Source organism: Colossoma macropomum, unplaced genomic scaffold (genome assembly GCF_904425465.1).
Source record: "Colossoma macropomum unplaced genomic scaffold, Colossoma_macropomum, whole genome shotgun sequence".
NCBI lineage: Eukaryota > Metazoa > Chordata > Actinopteri > Characiformes > Serrasalmidae > Colossoma > Colossoma macropomum.
The window spans coordinates 49,522,540-49,547,369 of NW_023494787.1; the positions used below are offsets into that span (position 1 = coordinate 49,522,540).

The 24,830-nt window shown below is 38.2% G+C and overlaps 1 protein-coding gene and 1 pseudogene across 1 annotated transcript in view; both read left to right on the forward strand.

Moving 5' to 3' along the window:
- Positions 1-24,830, forward strand: part of LOC118804978 (NACHT, LRR and PYD domains-containing protein 12-like) — a 115,565-nt gene that overhangs the window by 20,594 nt on the left and 70,141 nt on the right.
- Positions 3,685-23,716, forward strand: LOC118806223 (annotated as a pseudogene).

Below are 24,830 nucleotides of genomic sequence, written 5' to 3' on the forward strand. Positions count from 1 at the left end.
TAGAAAGTAATGAATCACAAACAGGTGAAAGACTGAGATTCAGAACTGAGTCTGAGGTCTGAGTGTCAGAGTTGAGCTTATCAGGGTTTACAGCACTGACTCTTCAGTTTCTGTTTCAGTGCATGTTTGTTGTGGGATTTGAATTTTTCTCCTATTTATTTCCTTTTAATTGTGACAGATACTGTTTAAATAAAGCTGCTGTTAATGTTGCTGCTCAGCTTAGTATAAAACCCAGTATTATATATTTACACAGCACAGGACTAGAACTACATATTTACTCTGTAACACTTTACAGTAAGGGTCAAAAATTAAACATTAATTATGTCTTTAATAAGTTATTAACTACTTGTTGTTTATATATTATTTAAGTGTTCATTAAGCATTAATTATTTCTCAGTAACTGATTATGTACTTAGTAATTAGTAACTGAGTTCACTTTTAACTGATGGTTTAGTTCATTAGTTCAGAGCTTATTTACTCATTAACTACTGATTTTTCACTGTTAATGAACTGATTAGTGTGTTTATTCATATAAATAATTACATAAGAACTAACTAGTACTTTTGAATTAGTCTTGTTAATGATCAGTTAATTAATCTACTTTCTGCTTATTTGCTATGACTTTATCTCCTGATCTTCAAAATGTCTCATATGTCGCACAGTCACATCTGAAGGACAATATCACAGAATATCAAAATCCTACAGTATGTTTGTTTCTGTTACGCTGTGTTAGATGTGAGTGTGAGGTGTGTGAGACTTTCTGACAATCTGAAAATAATGTTATAGTAAAGAAGCAAAAACACAATTTACACACCTTACAGTCTCAGTTGTTCTGTTCACAGAGTCACAACTGAATAATTTTTCAGTAAAATTTTTACCTCTTCAGAGTTTGATAATCTGATATTTTGTGCTTCAAATATGCTGACAGATTTTGAGACATTGTGAAAATTCAGGAGATAAAATCACAGCACATGAGCAGAAACACCAACACCTCACATTCTGTGGTCTCTGTAAAATGTATAATTCAGATTGTGTGATAATCTGTTACACAGTGTTAATTTCTAAAATGGTTCAGACTTTCTGAAATAGATTCCCTAAAATACGACTCGGACAGTCTCTGTGTTTCTGTTTAATCCTTAGATTTAGCATTTATACACATACAGATTCTATATAGAGCGAGTCTCAGTGTTATGTCGCCATCTACAGGTGCCAAAATGTAACTGCAGCACCATTTAAGGTAGAACAAGAAATTGGAATAAGAAGTTGGTGAATAAGAAGCTACTTCAGCCTCGTAGCTGCACAAGATGTCGCAGTATGAGCTGGTAACTATATGGGGTTTGTAGTTTATCTGCCGCTAAAAGTGCTGGTAGAATAACAGTTAATTTCAATATTCACACAAATGCTGTTCACAGTTAACATGAAATCTTAAAAGGAATGAATTACATTAGACTACTCTGTGGATCAAATCTAGATCTGGTTTATTTAACCCAGCAAACATGCAAACTTTGACCCTTTGTGGGCATGCTGTGGGCAGTGTATGCAGGGGCTAGCCCATACAAATCCCAAACAGACTGCACATTAGAATGCCCACTCAAATCCCATGCAGGGCCAGGGTGGGTTAGTCCACACTGGGCAAGTATCTTTCTTTTGGTGGCAGAGTGTGGGTTTTATGTGGGCAGCCTGCACTTGGTCAGACCCACAGAAATATCAAGAAGGGCCACTGTGGGTTTGACCTAATTGAGCCAGCACCATTTTTTTTAGGTCCAGTGGGTTTTATGTGGGCAGCTCTTCAACAAGTCCACACAAATCTCATGCTGACCCGCTGCAGCGCTGATAATGTTGTGTGCAGAAGGTAAAACATGCAGCTGCGTCATTATTTTTTCCTAAAATTTATAAGCTGAAAGAGAACATATAAAATTTCACACATGAAATTTTCAGTATTATTGGAGAAAATACATGTGATTGACAGGAGGTTTGGACCAATGAAAAAACAACATGGGAGGAGTTGGGTTAATTCTGACCTCGCCCTTGGCTGTCTTTCCCAGCATTCTGAATAAATTAAGCTTGATGTAAAAGCAGTTTAGACAACACCCACATCATTAACTAGTGTTTATTCAAGTATCATAAAATCTCCTCAAAATATAGGATTACATTAATTTCTGAGAAGACAGGTGTTTGTTGCTTTGCAGTCGCGCCCCATTGAAGCGCCAGCATGAGCAGCTAGCATTAGCGTTAGCACTCTGAGCTAGTGAATGTTAGGAGCACCACTGTGTTTATGTGACACTTTGTAAGTGATCAAATGTAACAGCACTAATGCTGTGTTTACATGTTTGCACTGAAGAAAATGTCATTCTGCACCTCATAGCAGTTCATGGCCGTTGGCAGCATTAAGACATGCAGTCGTTGCCATGGTGACCACGGGACTGGAGAAAATGGCTGATTATCAGAGGAGAGCTTTAGCTTTAGCAGTGTATATTATTTATTTAAGGTGGAGAAAGGCAGGAGGTGTGCTGTACTCTTTTATTTTGTGTTGTATAATACTGAGTTTGTGTGGAATCCAACAGCAGTGTGTTTGGCTCCCCCAAATAATCAACATCCGGTTTGTTCCACCGCTGAAAACGCAAAGTTGGGAAAATTGGGAGCTCTTACAAGAATGTTTCTCTCATCGCTGCAGTTTGTTGCCGCTGTTGCTGCCGTGGTGGCAGAATTTTCTGTTGTGGCTCCTTTGAAAACTGGAGCATCCAGTTTGGAACATTCAGTTTAAGTCTAAGGCCCAATCCCATTTCACCCCTCGCCCCTACCACTTAGCCCTTAGCCCTCTGTTTTGCGCGTTCATGTATAGGGGTAGGGTGTCCCGATTCTTGAGATAGAGGGTTAGGGCGAAGTGTTGGGGCTACATGGCCCTCCAAATAGTGGTTTTTCAGAGACTCCAAACAGAGAGTTATGAGAAAAAAAAGAAAAACTGGCTGAACAAATGACCAAAAAACTCCAAAATGTATTTTCTCCATTAAAAATTATAACCATTGTATTATCTTATAGTTTACAGTTGTTTCAGTGTATTATGGTTGTTTTCTTCATAACAAGCATAAAAATCACTAATACCATGCTAACGTCTCAGTAGCTAACTAGCTAACTTTCCCGTTCCACCTTAAATAGTCCAGCAATTCTGGCGCCTGAAGCACCACAAAGTAACTGCTGCACCATTTAAAGTGGAACAGGAAAATTCGAACAAGAACCTGGTGAATGGCTGACTTCAGCTTCGTATCACCAAAGAATTAGCGGTGGGCAAAAATAAAAAATTGTCTTATACACTCTCTTAGAAAGCATACAAAAGCATGCTACAAGTGCCTAGAAGTGAGATTGCTGAACTTTTCCCTTCTCTGCTATCACTAAAGACAGGCTGGGTCGCCTACAGAGCACCGCTAGTAGCTTGTTAATGAAGTGACATAATTTCTAAGGGATTTGACTGTTATAGTGAAGTGCAATTAATGAAGAACTATGATAGTTCTTCTTCAGTACCTAGTGCTTAATTAATAAGTACTTAATCATTCATTAAGGAACTGTCTTTTAAAGTGTTACTGATTATTACATTAAGAATTAATCACTGATCGTTTTAATATGGTTGTCAGTCAGAAAAATTCATGGTTTCAGAGAGACGAGTTCCAGCTGAAAGTGAAACTAGAATGTAGGTCTATGAAATGTGACACCAGGGAGGAGAGCTGACGTATTTCTCAGGTGAAGAAAAGTTCAGGTGAAGCTGAAAGTGTTTCTCCAGTGTTCAACACCACTTGGTGGTTTGAGAGGAACAATATTGCTTTTTGGAAGCCGTGATGATGTTATGAGATGAGATATAATACACACGAAAGGACGACACATTCAGTTAAAGAGCCTTTTTCTAGGATCTTGTTTGTGGAGGTAAGAGCTTTATATGAATACTTTAATAACTTTTATAAAGAACAAGGAAAGAGATCAACAGCTAAATCAGCAGCTGCTGCAGTTCACATTAATCTGACTCTCATTAAAGTCACTTTCTTTCTTCTTCACCAGTAAAATTAAAAGTAATTGTCGACTCTGTGTATCTTGTGTCGTCTGCTGAGCTCCTGCCTCTGTGAATGTGTACACAGTAAATGAGTTTAGCTGCTTCTGTATTTTAATTTACTGCTAATTCATGATGTCCACATTTGTCTGTTTTTAATTACAGCTTTTACTGGCTGTTTCTGTGAGTTTTTCTGAGCTGTTTATTGAGCACAATTGTTCTTATTTTTAGTCTGACAGGTTATGTTAAACCAGAAAAGCAGGATGAACCTCTCTGAGGAATGTGAGGAGGACAGTTCCACCTCCATCAAACACTCACAGTAAGAGATTTTTTTTCTCTCATATGTCATAATAGCTCTTTGTGATTGTTAATACAATGAGACCATGTAATTTTTTTTGTATATATTTGTATTATATTATTTTAAATAAAAACTATAAATGGTTAATTTAATATTTCCCCCATGACCCAGAAGGATAAGTGAATTAGAAAATGTGTGTGTGTGTGTGTGTTTTTGTGTAGAGATCAGGAGAGATCAGATTCACCAGCTCCCAGCTCTTTGTCCATAAAGAGTGATGCATCAATGAGACGTCCACCGGCATTTAAAGACAAAGATTCCTCACCTGGACACAGGTAACAGCTGCTCACAGTCCAGACATCAGACTCTCCAGTATTCAGCTCTATCGTGTACAGGGATTTGAACAGCATAGCAGCTACTGCTGTCCTCCAATCAGGACATTCCACTCAAATCAGATTCATCTTCAAAGATTTTTGAAAAATAAAATGATTAACAGGTAATAGGTTAAAATGTGTATGTTTGAGGTAACTGAGCTTGTAATCAAGGTCACATGATTGTATGGGTTGTGGTTTATTTTGGGAGTTTAAAGGAAGCTAATGCTGTTGGTCATTATTTGGCTGTGAAGGTTAGTGGACTTTATGGTTCTTAAGAGAAAGGAAGCTTCTTGAATGAGAAGCTCAAATTCACACCAGATGTAGTACATCAGCATCATGTATCATGTTTTGAGCAGATTTAAAGAAACAGCAGATCTGTTTATTGCAACAAAATCACAACTAAAAGTTTTTACTGTTGTTGTTCTCAAAGAAAAGTCTCTTTCTCCTTAGTACGTCATTGGAGATGCTCTGCAACTATCATTAATCATCATATTTTTAAAATAACTTTTAGAAATCTATAGATAGTGAGAGTACGTGATTTGAGTGCATCAAAGCGTCAGAGAGACAGAGCAAGAGGAAATGCTGGGTTAGCTTAGCCTGACTGCTTAAGGCCTAAGCCAGAAGATCATGAAACTTGACGGCAGAATTTAATTTCTCCACCAAATTAAGGAAGGTGAGGACCTGCTGGATTACATGCTAGCATTGGCCCATGTGATAACTTCTATGGCTGGTGTGAAAGCAGCTCCATCGCAACCAAAAGTCTATTGGACCTGGTTGGGTACAACTCCCAAATGGTGAGCTGCTCCATTCCATGCCAGACGGACCTTTGGAGTGTGGCCGGTGGGAATTTGAGAGTTGGTAGACACTCAGCACGCCGTCTAATGCCCGAAATATTCCACTAAACAAAAGATTCTCCACCCTGGAAGAGCTCAAAGATGTCTGCTCACATGAATCTCCTACGGTCACCGTAGGAGTTTCCACCAGCCATGGAATTCCCTTCTCTCCCTCCTCCTGGCTGGTGGACTATTTAAAGAACATTCTTAAGAACACATTAATGAAATCATTTGAGGAAACAAACCCAGAATGATCAGCTCAGTGAAAACCCTCTGACCTACTGCTCGATCATTCTGGTTTGAACTTTTTTCAGCTCGGCCTCCTGGAGCTCTCAGCTCTCCATAAAAACATAAAAACGTGTTGATTCTGTTTGAGTATTTGACCTCTCCTGAAGCACATCAGCTCCTGACTGTTACAGTAGTTCTTCATCTTTTACTCAGTGTGTCCCAATTTAGGGGCTGTATCCTTCGAAGGACGTGGTCTACGAAGGCGTGTTCTTTGAAGGCTGCTTAGACCCGGGAAGGCCGAACTGAAATGAGACAGTCTGCCCTATGGCGGATTTTCTGTTTACATCACAGCACCTTACCGATGTGGCACGAAACACTGCTCTTGTCAAGTTCTTTTAAAGGTTTTTAAAGATGGAGCCACAAGCTTTGATTTTAGTTTTTTATTTTTTCATTTATTAAAGCTGCAGATGCTTCACCGCTGGCTGCTGATGAGATTGTTTTTATTTTGTTTTTTTTACATTTGCCATTCGCCTCAGTTTAAACCCAATACTTATATTTAAAAGTTTGTCTTCAACCGTCATACGCTGATCTGCTGACGCCGGCATGTTCTCTTATTCTGGCCGGCATGCAATGAACCTTGGGATATGTTGGCTGGCGTAGGATACGCCAGTTGGATCCTTCGTTGCCATGGAGAATAAGGATTTATTCTCGACCGCATATGAAGGAGTCTTTGAAATGGGACAGCCTAGTTGCTCCGCTTTGACGCAATTGGCCTTCAAATGCAGCCTCAGAAGGACGCAGCCCCTGAATTGGGACACAATCACTGTTTCTGTTACATTTATTCTCTAGTTTTCCTTCAGCTCATGTTCATTATTCATTCATGAACTATCATAACACATTTTATTCTTAACATTTACAGTTTTTAGTGATTTATTTAGTACATTAGTTAATGATCTGTTCATAGTTGCCACTATATCAGTTAATAATAGTTGTTATATCAGTAAACCTTATAGTTTATATAATAGTCAGTGTTAGTGACTATATTACTTAATTTTAGTTACTATATTAATTAACCACTATATTAGTTAATTTTTCCATTCATTCTGTAAAGATAATTTATCTGATGTTAACTACTGCAGGAACAACCAATTCTTTCTCATGTTCGTTCATTAGTAATGAAGCATAATGTGTTAGTTGTTACTCATAATTGTTATATTTATTTATAAATATTTGGCACAATTTTACTAGGTTACTATGGAATCTTGAAGTGTTACCATATTTTTTAAAATTTCATTTTTATTTTATCTATTTTTAAATTTGATCATTTTTTGCTAGTTTACATTTTAGTTTGTCTTTTTTGATATGTTTTTGTGTTTTACTTTGTACTTCAGTGTTCATTCCTCTTTTCAGGCCTTTGTTCTCTGTTCTGATGCTCAGCTATATTGTAAATGAGTGTCACCCTCAATGCACTCTGAGTATAAATAAAGGCTGATAAACAGCATCTCTGCTGAGTTCACACTTAAGTCATACACACCATACACTCATATCACACTCATACTAATATCATGTAAGATTTTTTGCATTATATTTAATTTGTAATTAAAGAATAGAAATGTCTAATGTAATATTTCTGTTATATTGTATTTCCAGTCTAATCCAGCAGAAGAGATCAGACACTCCAGCTCCTAGCTGTGTGTCCATGAGGAGTGATGTGTCAAAGAGACGTCCACCAGTGTTTAAAGATGGAGACCCCTCATCAGGACACAGGTAACAGCTCCTTACAATTCAGCCATCAGACTCTCCAGTACTCAGCTCTATCATGGATTCTGTGCAGGGATTTAAAGTGCATAGCAGCTACTGCTGTCCTCCAATCAGGACATTCCACTCAAATCAGATTCATCACTGGCTGTTGTTTTTATAAATCTTTTTTATAATCCAAACTTTATAATACAAACTTGCTCACCTTAGAGAAGCGGTAAACAATTACCAGGATAACAGTGTTGCCCTGGGACAGGGGCAGCCCTATGATAAAGGGAAACATGAGTCCATGGGCGAGAGGGGATGGGTAACAGATGAAGAAGGACTGTCGGTTTAGTTCGGGTTTCTTGTTGCAGGTGCACACCCTGTAAGCTGCTACATAGTCTAGGTCCATTTGTGGCCACCAGAACCGTCTACACAGGACCTCTAATATACGGGTCACCCCTGGGTGTGCAGTGAACGGGAAAGAGTGCCTCTACTGCAGCACCTGGTTCCTTACAGCTGCGGGAACATATAGCCTATTCCGGGGGCCACCTAGATGCAAAGAGATGAACATATAATGATGAAGCGCCTCCCTCAGAACCTCATTGATGTAGCACTGGAAGATGGCTGGGGCATTCATCAGCCCAAAGGGCATAACTAAGTCTTCATAGTGGCCCAATGGGGTGATGAAGGCCGTCTTCCATTCATCCCCCTCGTTAACCTTGATGAATGGACCCCCATTGGGTCTTTGGGCCCGATAACTCTGGGCATGCGGGGCGCATGTGGGCCTCCTGCTCATGCCGTGACAAGCGGGTGTGCCCCAATTGCATGGGTTGGGGTGCCTCTTCCGTGGGCGCCTGTGGGATGGAGCCCACTTCAGACTGGACTTCACTCATTTCCCAAGTCCTCCGTCTTTCCTGTAATCTAATGTCCAGCTTGAGGGCTATCTCAATTAGGTCCTCGAGAGTGGAGGGTGGGTCACAAGGAGCCAGTTCATCCTTGAGCTCCTTGTTCAGGCCTTGTTGAAAGACAGCCATTAGTGCAGCAGAACCCCAGTCACTTTCTGCTGCTAAAGTGTGGAACTCGATGGCATAATCAGCTAATGACCTCTTTCCCTGACGCATGCGCAAGAGATGGGATCTTCTCTGCCTACAGGATGGTGGAATCACTTAAGTAATTTCTATATTCTTTTGTAGTGAAGTCCTGGGAAAGAGATCAAACTCTCCAGAATCCAGCTGTCCATCCTTGAAGAATGATAGGTTTATGGAAACTCCACAAATGTTCAATGATGTTGATCCCTCATCTGAGTACAGGTAACAGCTCACCATAAATTAATGACAGAACAAACCTGAACCCACCTGAGATTTTATGAAAAGTAATCAGATATTTCTAAATCGATCCCACTTTCAAACATAGAAATCATACACCTTCTCGACACATCTACTCTTGCAAATGTATAAGTCACTATATACTGTACATCAGTGTTGAGTCACAAGTATTAGAACTAAGCCTTCAGTTTGGATCAGACACAGCAGTGATAAAAGAGTAATTCAGTGAATGATTAAACCAATTGATTAAATTATTACATTAATTATTCATTACATTTTGTATTTACAAAGTTCTATTACTCATATCATGTCTTGTATCATATTACTCACTATCTTTAAATATAATACATTTATGAAGTATTTACAATGATTTCATTATTTGTAAGTGAATGGTTGAAAATCCAATGGTAGTGCTTATTAATGCCTAAATCACAATAATATAATCATTATAATTATATTATTAACTATAAAGAACTAACTAGAAGACAATGCTTATTTTGCTATTCATATGTCAACAAATACCATGAGTGTGCAGTTATATGTTTGAGGTTTCAAGAAGAACTCTTTTCCTACCAAAAAATGAATGAAATAAGAGTACTACCACAATACTTGTAGAGTGTGAAGCATGATGAATCTATTGAATAAAAACATAATTAAAAAGTACAGAAATATATTTCAGTGCCTATAAATCCTTGACAAGGTCCTAAGAATTCCCCATTGTTGTACATACAACACTTTATGTATTACTGGAGGTAAGGTAGTGAGTGTGCTATGTAGCAAAATGTACTGTCATTTCATTTAAATCTGATTTATCACCTACTAAATCATAAACATATTATATTTTCTAATCTACAGGGTAAATCAGAATTTGGGAATCACCCACATATCCAGAAAACCCTTAATATTAGATTATTAGAGTAGAGGTCAATGCATATCATATTAGATACATTCTAATGAAAAGTTTAAAGCAGAGTTCACATTTTTGCACATGACTTGAATGGAGATGTTCTTTTCTGTCCTGTGACAAAAAATTCAAATACTTTTCATGATGTCTTGTTTTTTACAGACCTGCATCTACTGGAACTAAACATCAGGAGGACTTCAAGTTAAATCTGAAACAGAAGTTTCAGTGTCTGAAAGAGGTGACAACAAACCAGGAAACCCCAACACTTCTTAGTGAGATCTACACAGAGCTCTACATCACAGAGGGAGACAGTGTAGAGATCAATAATGAACATGAGGTCAGACAGATCGAGGCAGCATCCAGGAGAACAGCAGCAGAGGACACACCAATCAAATGCAATAACATCTTTAAACCCTCATCTGAACAAGACAAACCCATCAGAACTGTGCTGACAAAGGGAGTCGCTGGCATTGGAAAAACAGTCTCTCTGCAGAAGTTCATTCTGGACTGGACTGAAGGGGAAGCAAATCAGGATGTCCACTTCATATTTCCACTTCCTTTCAGAGAACTAAATTTGATGAAGGACCAAAAACATAATTTGCTGGATCTTCTTCATACATGGTTTAAGGAGATTGAAGAAAGGGAAATATCCAGATCTCACAAAGTTCTGTTCATATTTGATGGTTTGGATGAGTGTCGTTTAACTCTAGAGCACTGTGAGATTGGATGATGTCACTCAGTCATCCTCAGTGAATGTGCTGCTAACCAATCTGATCAAGGGGAATCTGCTTCCCTCTGCTCTCATCTGGATCACCTCCCGACCTGCGGCAGCTGATCAGATCCCCTCTGAGTGTGTGGACCGAGTGACAGAAGTACGAGGGTTCAATAACCCACAGAAGGAGGAGTACTTCAGGAAGAGAATCAGGAATAAGAAGCTGGCTAAAGGAATCATCAAACACCTGAAGACATCAAGAAGCCTCTACATCATGTGCCACATTCCTGTGTTCTGCTGGATTTCAGCAGAACACAGAGAGAATGTTGGGTGAAGCAGATAGTGGAGAGACCCCCAAAACTCTGACTCAAATGTACACACACTTCCTCATCATTCAGACAAAAATCATAAGAGAAAAGTACACAAAGAAGCAGAAGACAGATGAAGAAATACTTCTGAAACTGGGACAACTAGCTTTTCAGCAGCTGATAAAAGGATACCTGATCTTCTATGAGGAAGATCTGAGAGAGTGTGGCATCGACATTAAAGAAGCATCAGTGTACTCAGGTGTGTGTACACAGATCTTCAGAGAGGAATCTGGGCTGCACCAGAGTAAAGTGTACTGCTTTGTTCATCTGAGCATTCAGGAACATCTTGCAGCTCTATATGTGCACCTGACCTTCATGACCCAGAGGACAAATGTGCTTAAACAGAGTCAGTCCTCTAAACCGGGGAGCTTCAAGAGAAAAGAAATCTCAGATGTACACAAGAGTGCTGTGGATCAGGCCTTACAGAGTAAGAATGGACATCTGGATCTTTTCCTTCGCTTTCTTCTGGGTCTCTCACTGGAGTCCAATCAGACTCTCATACAAGAGTTAGTGACACAGACAGGAAGTAGCTCTCAAAGCAAAGAGGAAACAGTTAAATACATCAAGAAGAAGATCAGAGAGAATCCCTCTGCAGAGAAATCCATCAATCTGTTCCACTGTCTGAATGACCTGGATGACCATTCTCTAGTTGAGGAAGTTCAGCAGTACCTGCAGTCTGACAATGTTAACCAAAGAACACTTTCTCCTTCACAGTGGTCAGCTGTGGTCTTTGTACTGCTGACATCAGGAAAGAACCTGGATACATTCGTCCTGAAGAAATATAACAGATCAGATGATGTTCTTCTGAAGCTGCTGCCTGTCGTTGCAGAATCCAGAACAGCTGAGTAAGTAATACTGAATAAAACTGACATAACTTTAAAAACATATTGAAAATGCAACACTGCTTAATTATGCTTCCAATGTCAATGCAAATACTCAAAATCAACTAATTTCCTGCATGTCTGAACATTGTGTACATTCATTTTAATCTGCCTGTATTTGCTATTATCAGTCAAATTAATGTTAGAATTTTGTGTGTTGTTTTATTCAGTCTTTCAAGTTGTAATCTGTCAAAGGAAAGTTGTGCAGCTCTGGCCTCAGTGCTCAGATCAGAATCCTCTAGTCTGAGAGAGCTGGATCTGAATTGGAATAATCTAGGAGATTCAGGAGTGAAGCTGCTCTCTGCTGGACTTGAGAATCCTCTCTGTAAAATGGAGTCATTGAGGTAAGATAATCTTTCTTTCACCTATCCTGGTCCTCAGTGTGGTTTATTCTCTTGTAGCACTGTCATGTTTGTCAAAAAAAAAAATATTCATTAACAATTTTTACACAATTATTTAAATATTAAATATTTTATTGATCTTTATAAGTATAAGTATAAAGTAAAGTACAAATATAAAAATAATTAGCAAAATCACAACGCTTCTGCAAGTGGATGTTACAGATGTTTATATATTTGTTTATATGCAGTGCAGGTGCTAATCTGACTCAGCAGTACAATTATAAAACCATTATGATCATGTCTTTATTTAACCTCAGATTTATGCTGAGGGGAGTTTTCATTACTAATAAGCAACAAATATATAACAGACTGAGAAATATCCTATCCTTGTATGAATACTAAACCTTGTGTATGTACATACACACTGACATGTCAAAAGTCATGGGAAAGCAGTAGGTAAATTGATTATGAAGAGGTGTTACCTCAGGGGATGGCTTAAGTACGCCTACAAGTGTTTAAGGTGTTGTTAGTGAGGTTGAACACTGGCCAGTGTTCTCATGGTAAGGCAACGTGAATTACTGGAGTTTGTATGAGGCATGATACTGGGTGCCAGCCAGAGGGGAAATTTCATTTCCGAAGTCGTGCGGGCATTTAACATTCCTTGTTCCACAGTTTCATGTGTGTACCAGGAATACATCATAGAAGGTGTTACCACCCACAGGTGCTTAATGATCGTGACCAGCGGTGTCTGGCTAGAATTGTCCATGCGAACAGACAAGCCACATTCAAGCCACATTTATTGCAGGAGGCCCCACATGCATATCCTGCAGGTAAGTGCAGCGTTGTTTAGCTCCCATGGGATGTGAGAGCAGAAGGCCCACCAGAGTGCCTCTGTTAACACCACAACACCAGACACAGTGCCTCACTTGGACTTGTGAAGTTTCCCACTGGACCCTAGAGAAGTGGCAACACGTGGCGTGGTCCAATAATTCAAGGTACCAATTGTTTTGGACTGATGATAGCATTCGTGCGTGGTGCAGACAACATGAAGCCATGGACCCCAGTTGCCAATGAGGCACTGGGCAGACTAGTGGTGGTTCCGTACTGGTGTGGGGTGTGTTGTCATGGCATGGGTTGGGTCCACTGGTCCTCCTAAACATGTCATTGATCATTTCACTGCTTGGAGACCATTTGCAGCCCTTCATGAACTTTATGTACCCCCCACAGTGATGGGATATTCCAACACCATGCCATTGAGTCCAGTTTGTCCAGAATTGGTCTGAGGAGCATTCTGAAGAGTTCCGACGAATGGTGTTGCCTGCACATTCGCCTCAATCAAGCATTTATGGGATGTGGTGGAGAGGTCCACTCACACCAGAGATCCTGCACCTACAAACACCACAGTGCTGTGGTTATCCAGACGACATGGCTCAACATCCCTCCAGATGTCTTCTGTCCACTTGTGGAATCGATGACATTTTTAGTTGCTGCACTGTGCCAGGCGAGGGGGGGGGTCCTACATAAAGATGTACATATAATTATCTTTGTGATCGATGTTCCCAAGCTCCAGCTACCTTGTCTCATATGTTTTGGTTTTGCCCTGCCTTAAAATCCGTTTGGCAGTCTGTGTTTCATTGCTTCTCCTTCATTCTCGATTCAAAAATTGAACCTTGTTCCCTAGTCGCTCTGTTTGGTTTATCGCTTTTTGCACCATTTTAGCTAGACGTCTAAATTTGATTCTGTGAAAAAGTCCCATTCCACCTTCATTTGAACGCTGGCTTAAAGATGTTGCCTCATTTCTTTACTTGGAAAAAACTAGACGCACACTTAAAGGTGACACACGTCACTTTCTTCGCGTATGGGGCCCCTTTTTCTCCTTCTTCTCTGAGTTCAAGCAGAGGTTTTATTATTTTTTTCTGTTAATAGTTGTGCATATGTTTCCGTATATATATGTATGTAGGTATACATGTGGGTATGTATACGTGTATGTATATTTTTCCATTTATTTATTCGTTTGACACTCAATGTGGTGTTGCGACACAGGTGATGGGGTGGATGTGGGTGGGTCGGTGGCTGGTATAGGTTTAGTTCGATTGGGAGATTTGGGATGGCTTATTCGTTTAATTATCGGGAATAACCAACAAAATCTGTGCATGTATCTTGTCTCAGCTTCTTTCTTCTTTCATACTTAATAAACAGAATGGTCAAAAAAAAAGATATATATAGTTTTATAGTATATATATAGTTTACAGTTCTATAGTATAAAGTAATAATAATAATAATAATAATAATAATAATAATCATCATCATCATCATCATGTACCACATTTCATGTCAGTGGCAGCTCAAAGTGCTGTGTGTACAAAATGGTAAAGCTTAACAATAATAAAAGACATTATGAGTGTTATTTTAACATCATAAGAAAATGACACAGATCAAATTAAAAACATAAATACCACAAGATATAAAGTTTTATTTAAGCACCAAGTTAAAGACATTTGTAACCTTCTGCTTTAACCATCATACAGTCATACAGATGGCTTTAGGCCGTTTCTGCTAAATACATTATATGAATTGTGATTGACTAACATTGTTAAAAGCTGAAAAGCTTCTTCTACAGGTATTTTTCAGTCTTCAGCTCACATGACCTGCCTTAAACACTCTGTATTACAATGCAAATGTAATGAATGCATTTAAGAAAGCAACTTAGGGGAAGAAGCCCACCAGGTCAAGATTTCCCCTCATATTTTCTCCTGGCCAAACTAATCTCAACACTTTTGTAGAGACTGTTACCTTGTTTGCAAGTGAAATGTAGGGTTTGATGTTTTGAGGCAAGAACTCTCCTTTAACATATTGCATTTCACTGGTTTCACTGAATAGCTAGCATTAGCATAGTTGCTAGCTGTAGTAATTGTTAGCTGAAAACAGCCAACATTTTTAATTGTGTGTGTTTTGTAGAACAGTTTGTTACATACACAACTGATTTGTTTGTTGTGAAATGCAATAATCATTGTAACAAAGTTAAATGTTATTATTTTGTTTTAGTTGCACAGAGGTCCTGACAAAAAATAAGTGCGATCTTGAGGCTGAATTCCATTTTATTTATTTTTTCTGTTTAAATTTTGGACACTGTTTGAAACTAGACCCATAGGGCTCATGATGCCTGTACCTTCAGGGCCCATGAGCAGGTTAAAGTGCCCCTGCGGTTCACATGTTCCTTTTGTGTTACCTATCAACAAAATACTGTTGCTCTGTTAAATGCTCAGAAATTAATTCAAACTACACCTCATTCATCTTTATAAAATATTATAGTTTTGTATCTTATAACTAGCAATTTGGCATGTAATCTTTAGATTTGTGAAACTTATCATAATATTAACATTATTACTTATCTGGAAAAAAAATCTACCAATAAAGCTGTATTTTATGACTGACGTCACACCTTGTTGATGAAGTTGCTGCTGAACTGATGTGTGTTCTGAACTGAGAGAGTGAAGAGTGTGACATTGTTCTCTCTGCAGGTTGAGAGTTTGTAGTATCACAGTTGAAGGCTGTGCTGCTCTGGCTTCAGCTCTGAAATCAAACCCCTCACACCTGAGAGAACTGGATCTGTCTTATAATAAACTAGGAGATTCAGGTGTGAAGCTGATCTCTGCTGTACTGGAGAATCCTCTCTGTAAACTGAAGATTCTGTGGTAAGATCATCTCTCTGAGAGTCACACATGACCATCATTTGGGAAAATAAAATGCAAAATGTAGCTTGTAAAATATGACATGTAGCTATCTACTCTTGGGGCTAATACACCCCGTTCCACCTTTGTATTATGTGAATGATATGTAAAGTCTCACCCCACCAGTGAATGGGATTGGTCTCTCAGGTTTGTGATGTATGAAACCCTGGCTATCTGAATCCCACTTTTTGACACTGTCACTGGTGCACTCAGCCATGGCATTGACTACTTATACCACTCATTGTGTTTCTTCTAGCATATAAAAAAACTCCACTTAGACATGCTATCAAGTTTAAAAACTTGATTTTCACTACAGGGGGTCTTTAACGGTGCTCAGCTGGAGGAGCACCTACTTAATCCCCAGAGGTACTAAAAGAAAATGCCGCACTTTTATGGAGAGGTAGCTGGTAAATGGTACAAAACAAAGAGCTAAGAAAGAAAAGAGACATACAGCTCCAAAACAATGAGAAAAAGAAAAGAAAGCTGTAGAAGTAAAGAAAAGAAAAGGGATGAATCAGCTCAAGTGGGTGAAAAACATAGCTTATTTTTTAGTTCCCCTTTGTCAAAAATATCCTTTGTTTGAGCATGCTGAGGTACCGTCAACTGTGTTTGCCATGTCCTGCCTTTTCTGCATCACAGCCTCATAGACAGGCCCGCCAGCATCTACAGTCATCTTACGGTCATCAGACTTTCCATTTATATTCAGTTTGTGTTCCTTCAACACGCATCAGGTTAATCGCTTCCTACCATACAACATACAGCCCTGTTTGTATGTAATGTAATACAAACAGGCACTTGGATCCTCCCTCTGTACCATCTAGTGACAAAATGGGGACAGCAGTGACCTGTTTATCCTTACTATTTCAGTTTTCATATGAGTGGTTCATCAGTGGCCTCTTTTTATAATTATGCTTCTAAACTGGAACTTGCCACTTTTAACCTGAACACTTTTTTTTTTCTTTTTCTTATCTTTTCTTTAAAGTTCTAATGCAAATCATCCTATTTGTCTTTCCATTTTGCCTTATTTCAGCTTATTTTATTTTATTTAATTTTAATTACTATTTTATCACTTGTTCTTATTGTAACCATACTATTGTATTGTTGCACACTTTGAGCTACTGCATACATGAAATTGCTCTATACATAAAGCTGCTTTATAACTGTAGTCACTTCTGTCAATGAGGTTCCTGCTGATCTGTGTGTTGAGAGAGTAAAGAGTGTGTCATTGTTCTCTCTGCAGGTTGAGGGATTGTAAGATCACATACGAAGGCGCTGCTCTGACTTCAGCTCTGAAATCAAACCCCTCACACCTGAGAGAGCTGGATCTGTCTAATAATAAACTAGGAGATTCAGCAGTGAAGCTGCTCTCTGCTGTACTGGAGAATCCTCTCTGTAAACTGGAGACACTGAAGTAAGATCATCTCTCTGAGAGTCACACATGACTTGGTCCTCAGTAACACATATTCTCCCATGAAAGCATGTTTGGTATATTCACTTTACAATATGGTCATTTAGTAACTTAATATTTTTTCACAAACCTATCAACAACAAATATACTAAATATATGTAACAACTTATTTGTTGTGCTTCATTGTTACAGAACTTACATGACAAGGAATTGGTTGTCATGCAGTAGATACCATCAGATAAAGTACATTTACAGAATGAGAGGACGGATTGACTAATATAAAAATGAAGTAATATACTAACTAAAATTGTAACTAAGATTAAATTTTGCATTGTTATAATGAAAATAATAATTTAATTCTGCCGCCCCTTCTCCTACTACTACTACTACTAAAAATTGTGACATCAAAAATAGCTCATAATTATCATAATCAGTTTTTGTTAGAAATAATAATAATAATCCTCATCATAACATTTCAATATACAGTATTATTATACAGTTCATATATTAATAGGTAACAATCTCAAAATTAATATATAGTTTAAACATTAACCATAAATGTGCTCAGGACTATTTTGATAGAAGTGTCATTCGTGCTTGAACAGAGTATCCAAACTTTATTGTTCTGTGTGTGTACACTATGCTGTTCACTGTCACCTGAAGATGGTGAGGCTTTTGCTGGTACTGAAGGTAATAAATGCTTGAACTAGCCTTTATTACAAGATTGATCATGACACCAAGGTGAGAAGCTATTTAGAAGCATTAATTTAGACAGTTTGTCTTTAGCAGTTTTTGGACCAAGAAAAAGAATCTCTGGTTTGTCAGAGTTGAGTAGTAGGACATCACTTGACATACAGTCTTTTATGTCCTTTACACAGTCCTCAATCTTATTAAGTTGGGGTTTATCATCTGATTTGGTCGATGTATACAATTGTGCATCATCAGGTTTCGCTCCCTCCAGGTGGACTGGAATACTTCTAGTTTAGTCAGGCACCATTTATGCTCTAGTTGTACGACAGTCTGTTTTAAAGCTCAAGTATGATCATTGTTCCATGGGGCAGCTTTTTCTTCCTCTTTCTTTTACTTTTTAGTGGACCCACATTATCTAGAGTAGAAAGGAAAGAATCCTCTAAGCACTCAGTCATAATATCTAGTTTTGATAGGTTCAGACAGACAGCTGTTAAGAGCTGATAGATCTGGGATGTTTCTGATAAAGCTACTACCTGTGGAAGATGTTATGGTACACTTAGCATGATAGCGTGGCAATGAACATATATTACAATTAAAGTGAATTTCATATGAGACTAGATAGTGATTTGAGACTGCTGTGCTCTGGGGAGAATGGCTAAAATGTTTACACTAAAGATCAAAATTAAAGTGGGCCCCTTTATATTTTAAGTAAAGCCAACAGAGTCTAAGAGAGATACAAATGCCTTACTTAGTGGATCAATGTGGATATCAAAATCTCCAAAAAGTATTACTTCAATCGAGAGCATTATTAAATGTGATAGAAAGTCAGCAAATTCCATTCTTGTAATAACTCAGAATGGGGGCCTGGTGGCCTGCAGATTGTAATTAGTAAAAATGAATTCTTATTTGTTCCTCGATCACTTATGTTAAGAAAAATATTTCAAAACAAGAAAATCTGTAGCCTGCTTTTTGATAAATGCCTAAAGCATTTGTATAAATGGTTGCCATGCCTCCACCTCAGCCATTTCAACAGGGGCTATGTACATAATTGTAGCCTGTGGGTGTAGCTTCATTTAGAGCGACATTCTTCAGGTCGAATCCACATTTTTGTGATTAATCATGATCAGTGATAAGTTCATCAAATCATGATCAGTAATAAGTTAATTTACAACAATGGCCTTGAATGCAAGAGATCTTAGATCCTAGTATTAGACCAAAAGATACTTCCTTCATGAATTAGATGGACCTATCTGATATTGATTAGATTAGCAGAAAAACTTTTTGTTTGATTTGGAGTTTAGACACAGTCTTAATTGGTTGGTACCTATGTGGCAATTGTCTGCTGCCTGGACTTGGCCCGGGTTTGTCAGCGACTTAGTGTCCTTCACTGCTAAACTACAAGAGCAGCACCCTCCTGTGAGGGGTGGATGCTGTCCCGACTCAAAAGACCAGACCTGCCTTCAAAAGTAGACCAATTATCTACAAAGTCCATGTTGTTTTCTGAGCACCAATTGGACAACCGGCAGTTTAACAACAATTAATCTACTGTAGATTTTGGCACTATGTCAAACTTGGGTGGCGCCCAAGCATATTACGGCATTGGACATCAATTGGGCTAATTTACACACCTCTTTATTGTTATCTTTAGTTATTTCCTACTGCAGCAGCTGAACAGCATTAGTACATACATGAATAGCTATCCTAGAATACCTACGGCTAGTTAACAGCTTCAGGTTCCCTCTAATGTACAGCGCCCTGGCTCCTGGTATACAGCTGACTAGTACGGCCCCCCCATAGCTATTTTCACGTGCTGTAAAATAGAAGCACCCATAACCAGAGCTCTTTCAACAGGTGTCTCAGAGGGTGTCTCACTGAGGGGGGCAAATTAGCTGGACATGTGAATGGGAGAGGAGCGTGCATGGGGAGGCTTCAGCATTAGCTTTAGCTTTGCGACTATACCACCGAGATGCCCTCCATTCACCCTGCTGACTGGCCCTGCTCTTTCGGTCTGATATTTATGTTGCTTTATTGGCTGATGTGAGTCCTTTCCAGATAGGTTGCAGACATCTGATAGAGAAAAAAATCATTTAAAATATTGACCATATTTGTTCATGATTTGTACAATGAATATTTCCCTTTTAATACTATATTAGTCTTTGTTACTGTATTATTGTTATATTTGTTCTAAAATCATCTTTTCATGCATTTGTATGCATTATTATTATTATTATTATTATTATTATTATAAACCTGGGTACTATATGAATAATATAATATATAGTATAATATAATATAATACACACACACACACACATTATCTATATACCTTTTTTCTTCTGGGTCATGGGGGTGCTGGAGCCTATGCCAGCTCTCATTGGGTGCGCAGGAAACACCCTGGACAGGTCGCCAGTCCAACGCAGGGCAGACAGACAGACATTCACACACACACACACACACACACACACACACACACACACACACACACACACACTCTCTCTCACACACACACACACACACACACTTAGAGGCAATTTAGTATCTCCATCTGGCCATCCATCTGGTTGCTACTAGATTAGTTAATTTTAGTTGCTATATTAGTTACCAACAGTGAAAGTGAACAGTTTTGGGATTAAAAGATATTTCTGTTACTTACTTGTAACAGATTTACCTCTGTCCCAGTATTTACATGTTTTAGATTCCATAGTGAGGTAGTTTTAATACATCCAGACCTCTAGTCTGAAACTAGTGCATCTAAAACATTCCTAGTATCCTAAAAATGGTGGGGACGTAGAAGTTAAGAAGCATGGTAACACCTAAAAACAAATATCTGGTGTTGGGGAGTCCAAAACTGCTCAACCTATGCAGTCCTTTGTATGAGGAACTTGCCTTTGCCTTCCCTTTTCAAAGGATTTTTTGCTTATGTGTGTGCTGTTGGTGAACGAAAAACCCATGTCAAAGGAAGAACCTCAGAACAATTGAGGAAGGGATGTAATGGACATTTTCCCAATGGAATAACATATAGCTTCCCTTCATCTCTTCAGAATTCTCTTAAAAAGGACTAGTTTGATTCCTCTTTTTCATGTTTGATTTTGATAATACTTCGGGACTTTTGAGTGAGGCCTCAGGCCCACATGGACTCTATTTGACCCTTTTTCTTCTTTCAGTCTTTATGTGTGTTGGCTGCGTTGTGGGTTAAAGGAATGTTTGTATTGTGTGTGTAGAGTTAGGGTCATCCAATGTACAGTGCATATTCACTGGTTCATCATTTCAATAACACCAGAACAAAAAGGTTCTCATTCCTTGTGTTTTATATAGATCCAGTGGAAAGGGGTCCTGCTGGGTGTTACAAATTCATCTTAGTTACTACATTAATTTAGTTTATATATTATATTAGTTATTATATAATCTTTTTGTTCATTCTGTAAATGTATTTTATCTACTGCAGGAAAAAGCAATTCCTTCTCATGATTCTTCATTAGTAATTGTCATGTTAGGCAGACAAACCAGACACTCACAGAAGTAAAATGAGTGGGCTTTATTTACAGCAGGGCAAAACAAGGGAAAAGTCAGGACATGTCAGAATCGAGAGAGCAAAAAAACAGGTACATCAGGAAACTGAGATCAGGATCTGTAAACAATCAAGGACCGAAAACCAGAGAAGCAAAAACCAAAACCATCAAAGTACAAAGGAAAATCCTACAGAGTAAATGAGGGCGAAAAATGGTCAAAAATACAGGAATCAAAAACAGAAAGAAAGCTCAGTATGCAAAAGACAGGGCACTTGGCAATACTTCGCAAAGAGCATCTGATATGAACAGGTGTACATATATATATATATATATATATATATACATATATATATATATATATGTATAAACAGAGGTAACGAGCACAGGTAAAAGCAGTTAGAACTCTGGGGAGGAGGATCTGTGTAACTGATTAGGATCGGTTGGTGTTGGCCTTGTGACTGTGATGTCAGAACTAGATGAATCATGGGAGTTGGAGTTTACAGGTAGGTCTGAGACTTCAGAGGAACTGGGTTGCTTGACAGTAATGAAACGTAATGCAGTATTATTTGTGCATAGTTACGAGGTTACTTAGGGATTGTAAAGTATTACCATATTCTCTGATCTCTACTCAAGTCTGTAGGTTCAGAATCAATATCCTGAGTTTGTTTTAGTTCTTCAGAGACTTTTCATTCTCTCATCATGCTGTTTGTTTGTTTTCTGTGTTTATATTTGAATTTCCTGATTGAATGACAAATGAGGACAGAAGTGACCTGTTTTTCCTCATGAGCCAATCAGAGTGCAGATTGTATTTTAAACTTTAGAAGGACGGCAGTTCAGTGGCAGATTCTCAACACAGTGATGCCTGAGTAGCACTGTAATATGTGTTTATGTTGAGACCAAGAAAAGACCAAGATCATTAATTCATGGACTCGAGAGTCAGACTGACCTCAAACACTAAAACACTAGTCTGAGGTTCTGTTTCAAAATATCCAGCAGTTGCAAACTATTCACTGACCTTAATAATGAATGTAGCAACAAGATTACTTTTAAACCTTATGTAGTACATATATGTATATATATATATATATATATATATATATATATATATATATAGTATATATAGTATAGTATATATATAGTAACATTAGTATATATATAGTAACATTATTAAACATGAAAGGTACCTTTAATATTCAAACAGATAGTTAATTGGAATTTAAAGTCTTACTGTGTCCTTCAGAATTTTTGACACTTTCCTAAATAAAGGCCATAAAAAGACACAAAGGCCATGAACAATGCCATTATTTTTTTTAGCATGATCTCCAAAATAAGTAAAGAAATGTAAGAAGTGTAAAGTGTGATTGGCCTAATATCAGCTACTGCTTAGTGACTTAAATCTTCATCAACAGAAACATGTACTTTTTTCGCTGTTTACATCCACATCAGACTCAGACATTGTTCTTTCTGCAGGTTGTTAAATTGTAATATCACAGATGAAGGCTGTGCTGCTCTGACTGCAGCTCTGAAGTCAAACCCCTCACACCTGAGAGAGCTGCATCTGTTTGGGAATGACCAGATAAAAACACAACGTGAGCAGCTGTTTGCTCTTCAGCGTAATAAACATAACAGACTACAAGATCTAAAGTGAGTAACAGTGATTTCAGGTAAATATGTACACACACACACACACACACACACACACACTGTGGGTTGCTTTCCCAGACACGGATTAAATCTGATTTTAGACTAAACCGAAATGCCAAAAGTGATTCACACTGTAAAATCTCTGTGATTGAGCTACATGTAGGAAACTGATTCTACATCTTTTAAAGGAGTAACTTGATTATTATATTGACTAATTCTGTATTGAAAATAGTGTTTTTTTTGTACTGAAAGTTATTTTTTGGTTATTCTGTTTTTTAGAGTGTGACGTTGATGTGTATTATTGATCACCAAAGAGACGACATCATGAAGCGATGAAGTGATTTCTGAATGTGTGAGGAGCTCCAGCAGCAGAGGGAGACACAGTGTGTGTAAATACAGTATGAGTGTGTGGACTAGATGGACGTGTGTGTTTGTGTACAGAAAACTTCATGAGAAATAAAACAGTAAACAAACAACACTAAAAATGAATGTCTGATATTCAGAGAGGAAGAATCGTCTACTCTGTCACTCTCAGGTAACAGATGGACCATGTGCTATTTTGTCCAGTGAAGGAGGTGGATTTCCCCTTTGTGAGATTAATAAATGGTAGCTTAACTTAAACTAGAAGCAGTGACTGCACTGCCTGTTGTGTGCTCAGGGTCATCTGAGTCTATTTTGGCTATTTGTCTCTAAAAGTGTGTACAAAATACACAGACACAGCATTTCACTTTAGAGCAAGTGCTGATTTAGTGCTGCTTCATACTATCTGTTCAGTGATAAACATCATACAGTACATTCACCTAGTGTTGTGCCGATACTGGCGCTTAACTGCAGTATTGGTATCGGTGATGGGGATATCGATACCTATGACCGATACCACAAAGCAGTTTCTGACGCTTTCTGTTTCTGACAAACGCGCGAGTCTTTATCCTGAGTAGATTGTTTTTACCCACTAAGTGCTGCACAGCTGATGCTGTGTCTGAACAGTGAGCCTCCAGATTCTTTAACCTTGTAGCAAAACACAAAGTGGACTGGAGCTGTGCTGTTTTCACAGTGCACAAATCAATCAGACCCCTGAACGAACCACAGACAAACCTCACTGAGACCACCCTGGGGATCGCTCTGAGTTTGGTTCGTTTGTGGGTCATTTAGAGGGTCTGATTTAGCTTGATGTGTTCAAATATGATCAGAAAACCACGACTCCGCAATCTGAGACCACTTAAACCACTTAAATGATCCAAGTGTGAAAACGCCCTCAGTCTCAGTTGTAGTTGGCTTGTTTCCCAATGAATCTTAATAAAGAACAATATTTTGTCTGAAAGTGAAAGCTGTTTGTTTTGTTTATAGTCTGAGTGTAATTTCATGTGTCTCTTTAAGAAACAATCCTCACTGTAGATCAAGCTGAACAGCTCTGACAGTGTTTTAGTGCAGTAATAGCATTTTAAAAAAGAAGTGGTGTTTGTGTTTTTGTTCAACTTTAAACAATGCAAAAGTGATTAAGACTCAACATCAGACTGGAACATCTTCAGTGGATGTAGTGTTGGCAGTTTAATATGCCTTTATTATTGATTCAACATTGACTCAGTTATTGACCACCAACTGGTTAGTTAGATATCATTCATGTTTGAGTAAAACATGATTTACACCTCAAACTTACCAATAAAAACTGAATAGATTATGAAGCAGAACTTGTAAGCAGAACAATCGAACAAAATAAAAACATATACTTAATGAAACTAATAAATTTTACGATAAAATAGAGATACGATAAAAAAAGAGATACGTCACGTGTTCAGTGAGTTTTACAT